This window comes from Polypterus senegalus, unplaced genomic scaffold (genome assembly GCF_016835505.1).
Source record: "Polypterus senegalus isolate Bchr_013 unplaced genomic scaffold, ASM1683550v1 scaffold_2644, whole genome shotgun sequence".
Classification (NCBI taxonomy): domain Eukaryota; kingdom Metazoa; phylum Chordata; class Cladistia; order Polypteriformes; family Polypteridae; genus Polypterus; species Polypterus senegalus.
Window position 1 is genome coordinate 13,622 of NW_024378940.1, and position 9,083 is coordinate 22,704.

The 9,083-nt window shown below is 36.4% G+C and overlaps 1 long non-coding RNA gene across 2 annotated transcripts; it reads left to right on the plus strand.

Moving 5' to 3' along the window:
- The first annotated feature begins 1,543 nt into the window (after positions 1 to 1,543).
- On the plus strand, positions 1,544 to 6,286 carry LOC120519727. Of its 2 annotated transcripts, none has more exons than XR_005631628.1 (3): positions 1,544 to 1,584; positions 2,533 to 2,577; positions 6,210 to 6,286. It is a non-coding gene; the product is annotated as an uncharacterized LOC120519727 (long non-coding RNA). The 2 variants fall into 2 exon arrangements; XR_005631629.1 differs by lacking the exon at positions 1,544 to 1,584 and adding an exon at positions 2,420 to 2,439.
- The last annotated feature ends 2,797 nt before the right edge of the window (positions 6,287 to 9,083 follow it).

Genomic DNA, 9,083 nt, shown 5'->3' on the forward strand with positions numbered 1-9,083 from the left:
TATATGTCTCTCAGGCCATTAATCTACCAGAACTATAAAGTTCTTTTCATATACAGTCTCTTTATTTGTCATATTTTGAAATTTAAATCTAATCTTTAGAAAAGGCTAGTATTTGAATAGATGCTCTTTTCCCAGTTATTTTGGCTTACAATCACAATATGAACTCACGCCTGTCTTCCTTTGAACGGCATCACTGTTATTATGGTACTTTTGGCTGATGTTTTTATGTAAGGAGACTTTCAAGGACAGGATGCAGAATGGTGCATCTCTTACAGTACATCTCGTACAGAGGAAGATAATTGACTTACACATGCTCAGAAAATGATTTGAAGGTGAGAACTGACAAGAGAGTGATGGTTTAATGTCCACTGTCTTGGCCATGACACTAAAAAACAGTTTCTTACATCTGGAAGGGACAATGCAAAAAATCCATTTCTAAATCTCTTGTATGTGATATTATACAAAATATGTAGGTACAGGCAGTAGTGACCCCATCTTACAATTTCACATACATACACACACACACACACACACACATACAATGTAAAACCGAACAGTATTACAGCCCCATAATTAACAAATAATAAATAAACCCTACTGCCATTTCTGAACCTGCCTAAGCTAGTTTTCTTCTCATTTTGCTTGGTGAAGGTGGCTTCAAGGTAAATTAATTTCAAAAGGTATGATGGTATCTCTATAAATGCTATGATAGACTTTTGCCCATTTCTGAGTCTTTCCCAACAACACAAAATGCAAAGCAGAGACAAACTTTCCTGGATGTGTCAGATGTTCTCAGGGAATATTTATTCAGTTCCATTTTAGCATCATCAGTGAGCTTAACCTGAATATCTTTGCAATATAACAGAAGACCAAAAAATAGACTCAGGGGGAGCAGGCAAACTCAGTGCCAGCTCAGCTGGGAACAAACCTGGGTTTGTAAAACTGTCCAGAAGCAGTACTAATATTTGTACTTCCTCAGTGCGATACAGAAGTTATTTACTGAAAATAATGGTGTTATTTTCTTATATAATGTGAATGCCAGAAATATGAATAATTATTGATAAACATATCACATTGACATACTTCAGTGACTTACAGGTTATGACACATTAAAGAAGACCTTTTTTTTCACACAACCACAATTTATTCATTATCAAAGAGGACTACATTCAGAGCTGGTATGAGCCTTGATGCCAAAGGCCGTCAAGACAGATGGATGAGTGTAAAAAAGAACAGCAATATAACCATTTTATCATTGCCGAACTGTTGAATTAACCAAGAATTTTACTTTACTCCACTCTGAATACCAATGGACATGTTAAAATATTATTACATAGGGTAATGTATAAAATAGCAAACTATTTATTTTATTCCATTTAAAAATGATTCTTTGTTAAAAGAAGCATAACAGAACAGTGCTATTTAAGAGTTAAAAGTCTAATTCTTTAAAAATTGTTTGCCATGAATTTTGATTGGATAAGTTTCAAATTGAGAAACTATTTAGCTGCAGTTTATCAGGGTGTGTTGCAAATAATTCAGCTACCAGGGAAACACTTTGAAGTGGTCTTGGCACTATCTGTAAAGGTATGCTGTAAAGCTAGTTTATTCTTTAAATATTTTTATTTTATACCTAGAATGTTTGAAAAGTACATGGATCAATTGATTGTACACTCTTTGAATTCAGTTGTTTATTAAATGTGAATTTAAAAATACTTTATAATGATTGAGTTTGTGATTTGATTGCATTCTTGCATTAAATAAACAAAAGTAAGATTAAGCTGCATAAACATTGCAAAATATGGAATATAAACATTCATATTTTAAGTATTTTGTTTTGTTGTTTAACAGAATAAATGTAATTGCCAGGGTGTACAAATGTTTAGAACTTTCTAGATTTTTTATTTCTTCTTTTGATTCTTTATAGAATATATTGGTTTGCACATTACATTATTTATGTTTAAAGTTTTGACCACATTATCAATACTAGTGTTGTACTGAGTTCTACAGACATGTCTCATGTTGTGCCCAATGCTGCTGAGCCTGCGTCAGTTGGTGACATGGCAATCACCATATTATTTAAGATTGAGGGATTGTAGTTGTATTAAGTTCTAATTTTTTTTATGTACTTGATACAGTTTGATGTCAAAACCTTAACATTAGGGTTGCAAAGCAGTAAATACTACATCTTAACAGCTGAACAGAAACAAGTGAACATTTGAGGGTGTTTGTAGATTTTCATTTTAATGTACTGAATGACTGCTGTAGTTAGCGATTCCATGGTTAAAAAGTCCTTAATGATATATATCATGTCGAGGAAAGTCTTTATTATTTTAGGCAAATATAAAGTATCTTCATTTTTTCTTTCAGTTTCGGAATTTACCTGGAAATGAAGGTGATATTCCTTCTATTACTGTATGTGGGTTCAGCCTTGCTGCCCCGGTAAGAGTTTTAGAAAATTAAATTACAATTGTGTAAATTGTTCACATTTTCTAACATTCTCACAAGCATTTTTTCAAATGTGTATTTCTTTAGGTGGATCTTAAACATGAACGGAAGGTCAGATCTATTAGTTCTGAGGTACAGTAATTATTTTTTCTATAATCTGTATTAGAGAAGTTGGGGATTGTACAGAAACTTTATGCAGCAGAACATAACAAGGTACAATATTGAACATTTTACTATGCTACTTTAATAAGCATAAACATAAAATTGATAAGGGGTGGCACAGTGGGTAGCGCGCTGCTTGCCGTTAATGAACTGGGTTAGCTTCCCACGTCCTCCCTGCGTGGGTTTGCATGTTTTCCCCGTGTCTGCGTGGGTTTCCTCCGGGTGCTCCGGTTTCCTCCCACAGTCCGAAGATATACAGGTTAGGTGCATTGGCGATTCTAAATTTTCCCTAGTATGCACTTGGTGTGTGTTTGTGTGTGGATTTGGCTGGCACCCTCCCCGGGGTTTGTTTCCTGCCTTGTGCCCTGTGTTGTCTGGGATTGGCTCCAGCGGACCCCCGTGACTGTGTAGTTAGGATATAGCGAGCTGGATCAGGCCCGGGGGGCCCCGGATCGATGGCGGCCAGGCCCCGGCCTGCCCTCCCTTGCATGTTTAAATCACGTGGGCCAGCGGGCGTGTCTGTGTGGGCGGCTGTCTATAAAAGCGGGCGGTTTGAGTAAAGATCTCTATGGGTGACGTTCACATCAGTGAATCAGCCCTCATTATCATTCGTCGAATGATGACCTCGTAACGTTACAAGAAAATGTCTCCCTGTTCTAATTTTCCGCATTTAGCGAGCTTCCAGAAGGCTCGCCCCTCAGGGGCCTGGACCCCTTTCGCCTAGGGCCCCATAATACCTAAGACCGGGCCTGGCTGGATAATGGATGGATGGATAAAATTGATAAATTGATAAACATTGACTCATAGAAGCTGTACAGGGTGGTCCAGATCTAAATTATGCAGATTCAGATCGTCTGGGTGACTTTGATATATGCGGGGAAGATTCCAGTTAAGCGCGAAGGTAATTCTTCATGTCGTCAGTTGCACACTTCTCGATGGTCTGGGATTTTGGTGATTTTCTATGTAATAAACTTAAAGTTATAGCGTAATGAAAATTGCATAATTAGATCTGGACCACTCTATATATAGCTTTGCCCTTAGTCTCAGAGATATTTATTTCTTTTGTAAAAACAAACTATTCTCCACCCTTCTAGTTCTCAATTGAACTTTGCAGCTCTTAGAGTCATACAGAATTTCTGTGTGTTGTGGGGAAGAAATCTGGGAAATTTAATTTAAATACTAGCAAAGTCCAAAGATTGGAAAAGAATCTTAGTTATTGGATCTTAACATTACTTGATTTAAACCTCTACTACTAAATTCTAGCAAGTCAATTAAATAGTGCCTGCCATATACTGTCTATGCCTCAAAAACATACACTCAAGGTTCCCAGATTCTGAAGAATGTTTGCACGTATTCAGAGGAAAAATAGGAAGAGCACAAAGAGTTCAAGAACCAGAATTACTACTGTGCTAATTTATACACACCTGTCTTCCCAATTGTTAGTACATTTGCCATAAAATATGAATCTATGAGTCTCAAGCATTGTTCTGCTTTTTGCTTTGCACACTTGCAATAGTTCATTTTACTTTCCTGCAATTTCATATATTAGCCTAGCTATATTAATAGTGAAATTATTGTGATAGATTACAATTTCAAATTTGTCTGTTCAGTTACTATTTATTTTAGAATAAAATTTCAAATTTGACCTTTCAGTTACTATTTATTATGCATTTATAATCAAAATTCATCCACTTTCAGAGTAATGTATCTTTGTTTTTGTCTGTCTGTACCTCTTTGAAGATTGATCATTCAAAAACAAATCACTTAGTGTGAATGAAGTTTGGCACATTTATGAGAACGATAATGTGCTATAAGTCTATTGAATTTGATTGCTGTACCAAATTTCCTCTGGAGAACAATAACTATTAGTTTCTGCACATATTTGTGCCTCTACTGTTGTACAAGATGATAAAAGACAATATATATTTTCAAAAGTTGTGATTCTTCAGTTTCACTACACATAATAAAATGGTGGACTGAATGCAGTATTTATTAACATGTATTCTATCTAGGAATGGACGTTGCCTCAGCTGTGACTGCTCAGTTTTCTCCAACTGAAGATTGTCATTTTAGTCAGAAAGTGAAATTACACGAACTGTGCAAGTGATGTGATCAGTAGGAAATTGTATGTGGACAGAAACATACAAGTTCTACATGTGAGCAAGACTGGCACATGTCAGTGTAATGTATCTAATCAGACCTCATGCCCAGCCAACCAAAAACAACAACTGAGTACTCACTGTGAATCTTTTCCAATCCTGCCAGAGGATTCTCAAGGGTTGTGATAACACTAAGGACACATAAACTGAGGTGTCACCATCTTAAACTGGATCAATCTTTACAGTTCAGGTACTAGAACCCCATGACACAACAATCTACTTTCATGTTTATAAGCAAAAATAGTATTATTTTTTCATTGAATAAAAACTGAACCTAAATTCAGTATAGTGTGTGAAAGTTACCCGGGCACAGACAGGCAGACATGTTGTTTTCCACCACCACACGTTTATTTACAATTATTATTTACATATTTACAAGTGCACACAAACCCCCACAAAGTCCTGGCCACACAATGCCTTCTTCTTCGGGCGCCTCCACACTCTCTTCTGCTTCGTCCTGCTTCCACCCAACTCCAGCCTTGAATGAAGGGAGGCGCCCTTTTATTATAACCAGATATGTTCCAGGTGGGTTCCGGCAATCACCCGCCGGCACGCCCTGTGTGGCAAGAGTGCCGGCTGCATCCCGGAAGCACTCGAGTGTCCCTGCTCTTCTTCCCCCCAGCACTTCCTGGTGTGACGAAAGTGCTGAGGTCCAGGGCTCCAAAGGCATGGGGGCACCCCCTGGCAGCGACCACGGGCCCCTACAGTGTGGAGCTTCAAAGCTCAGTACCCGTGGCCCCCAAAGGAACCAGGGCGGTCGCCCCCAGATGGTCTGGGGAAGCGCAAACCCTCCTCCGGTCCTCCTGGGCTTCCTGGCCGGTGCCACCCAGCCACCTCTGACAAGTGAAATTACCAACTTGAGAAAAAGTACTACATTCAATTATTATAACTATATTTCTTAATTATGGTATGCTCTAATTCAAATTGCTCCTTTGTTTAAACTATTTTAAAACTTAAAACTGAATTTTATGCTAAATTAAAACACTTTCTTTAAACAAACACTTTATGCCATTTGAGGCTCAAAAAAGACACAGTATGCAATTAATGTTAGAATGATAGGAACAAATAAGACGTGCAACACAGATATTTACCAGTTGAGCATTTAAAATTTGAATCTCATAATAATCCTTCACCAGGAACAAACTAAAGAACTGAAGCAGTGTTCTCAAGAAATCTTTTTTTTTTTCTTTAACTTTTTTAAAAATTTTATTTTATTTTAACTAAATAAAACTATAAAACTTTCCACGACTTGGAACATCTTCACTTCAATGTATAGTTAATAGCATGCAATTTAAAGTGCAAATTAATTAGAATTGAGGTTTCCTTAACTAACTGTGTAACCATTCTAAGAAATGTCTGCATCTTGTTTAAATTTTGAGTAGACAGCTATTTTAAATCAACTGTTTTTTGTCTAAGAAAATTATTACATTTTGTGCTTTGTAGGAATTCTACTATGGATACCGAAGGCCAAGACTTTCATTCATCAGATATCCTTATCCGTTTCTGGTTCCCATATTTCCCAACAATGTCCATCTCAACCTGCTCCTGCACCTGAACCTATGCCTCCCATTATAATTTTACAACCAATGCTACCTGATCAAACCACCATGTTTCAAATACCAACTTTTTCACCATCTGGGTCCAGCATACCTACTGTGGGAGAAATTAGCCCCGGAGCAAATGTACCTGCTTATGTAATGCGTGGGCAAATGCCATTTAAGTCTATACAGCATTTGTAGGTTTTCAGTGTTGCTACTGCTACATACTGTGGCTTTTGTGCATTATTTTAAATGTGTTGAAATAAATCTATACACACATCTAATAGATTAATGTGTACTTGTTTTTAGCCACAAATTGGTTTGTGAAATCTTTAAATACAAGAATATAATATCTATTTCTTCTTGTCAAATGTAATATTTGAAATTTCAAATAGTATGCTAAATAAAAGTTGTTCTCTCTTTAAAATTGACACTAAAGGATGAATCAGGATGCTTGTTGTTTTAAATAATGTGTGGATTTTTTTTTTTGTAAATGTTGGAAATCCACACAGTATGAATCTATAGAAATAACTGCTCCCTATCTGTTAGAGTTGGGGCACCAGAGTTAGGATGCAAGAATTGTGCAAACTGGAAGAAACAGCATGATGAAATGAAACCAATGAGAGCAAGCAAAATTCACCTAGACAATAAAAACTAAACAACAATTAAAACCTTGGAGTTAGAAGTCTATGTCTAACCTATGCATACCTATTCCTAAATTACTCATCGAAAGAATGTGTTATTAATTATAAGCACTTGGGGCAATCAGATTTAAACATGTCATACTTTTTAAATTAATTAAGGCTACAATAATCTTTTAAAACACAGCATACAACAATCTCACCATATGTGGCCTAAAAGTAGACAACCAGATAACTTTGGAATTAGAGGTCTATAACAAGATCACTAACCTATGCATACCTATTCCTAAATTACTGAAAGAACAAATGTGTTATTAATTATAAGCAATTGGTGTGATCAGTTTTAAACACATCAATGAAAGCATACTTTTAAATTATTTAAAGCTAAAATAAACTTTTAAAACACAGCATACAAAGTCTCACCATGTGTGGCCTAAGTAAACAACCAGATAACCTTGGAGTTAAAAGTCTTAAGTAAAAATCAAAGCAAGAATAATATTCTGTACCAGTTAAAGTCATGTAGACACTATTGTATTAGAAATTGTTAAACATCTAATTAGCATACAAGACTAGTTTGTGAAATTTTCATCCCAGCATTGATTATCAAACTTGCTTAATCCTTTTCAGTTTTGTAGAAGCCAAAGTCAATGCTAACATTGGGTACAAGACAGGGAACCAAACCTGGCCCCTTTTTTAATAATAACATTTCTATAATTTTATCCACAGGGTCCACCCATGCAGTATCAGTTTATAGTTGTCAGTTAAAGAAAAGGCCATCGAAACATGTGGGAAATATGCAAACTCCACACAAGCAGTGTGGGATAAGAATTGGGATTCTTTGGCAATCACCTTCATTCTGCTTTTACAAAATATCTCTTACCTAAATAAAGAGTTAGAATGAGTTTCTAAGACGATTAGAAAGTTTTAACTAAAGTAATTAATAAAATAGAAGCTAGCTAACTAATGAGGCAACATGTTGAATCCATGTCAGGATGTGTAGCGTTGCGGAATACGAAGATTCACACCGTCCAAAGACTGGTGATTTTTATTTTATCGTGAGGAGCCCAGAAACATACACAGCCTTGACCTGACACCTACACTCACACACAGAGACACTGATAAGCAGCACAATAAATTGATAATTAATAATGAATATATTAATTAAATAATGAGAAAGAGCAAACAATATTACAAAAATGTTGTACTAAAAGCCCTCTGCAGTTCTTTAACGGTGATAATTATTTATATACACTACAAAATAAACAATTGACATTAACCACAAACTCCAATACATTCCAGTATAGCAGGGGCAGATGACGATGTACATGTGAAATGAAATCTCTGTGAACAACAATGTGAAAGAAATGTAAAGTTTTGTCCTACCAGGTTCCAGTGGCACTGTGAGAATTAGAGGTGATTTGGGGTACTCTGCAGATAAAGGCGAAGCCAACCAAGATGAGTTCACAACTTCAAGCAGTAATCCCAGATAGAAGTAGTAGTTTATAATCCAATAATGTGTGTGATGAATGAAAGCAACACTGACAGAAGAGCTGGACTACCTGTGTAACCTAAATCAGCTGCAGGTACTGCCTCATGCTACCAGTGGTGACAAGCACACTAGCAAAACACAAAACTAGAGAAGAATCAGTCAGGAAGGAAAAAGAGAGAGCAAATGTTTCTGGCCAACACCTGCAAAACCATTTCCTTTGGGGGGTTGTTTTGCTGTTGCCTCTCCAGTGCACCTGTTGTCACTTCAATTTGATTCACAATCATTTATGCTTCCTAACTGGACAGACTGGTATCCTGAAGTTTAATTGACTTGATGCTAGATTGTAATGATTAAGAGTTCCCTTAATGTTTGAGCAATATATGTTTGAGTCAACTGCTGCCACTTTGAGAACATTCCAGAAAGAGAAAATGGTATTTATCAGATATGAGATATGATCACTGTCAGCACTTCAGATGTAAGTTCTTATTAATGTCAACATACTGTAACTGCCCAGTTTTATGCACTCTTGTAAATTGTCTTGGACATTGAAGGAGCTTCTGTACACTGGAGGCAGAAACACACACAGCAATGCAGAACAATTCAAAGCTGCTATTATTTGAAGTGGAATTTTAAAGTTGCTCCTCTGTTT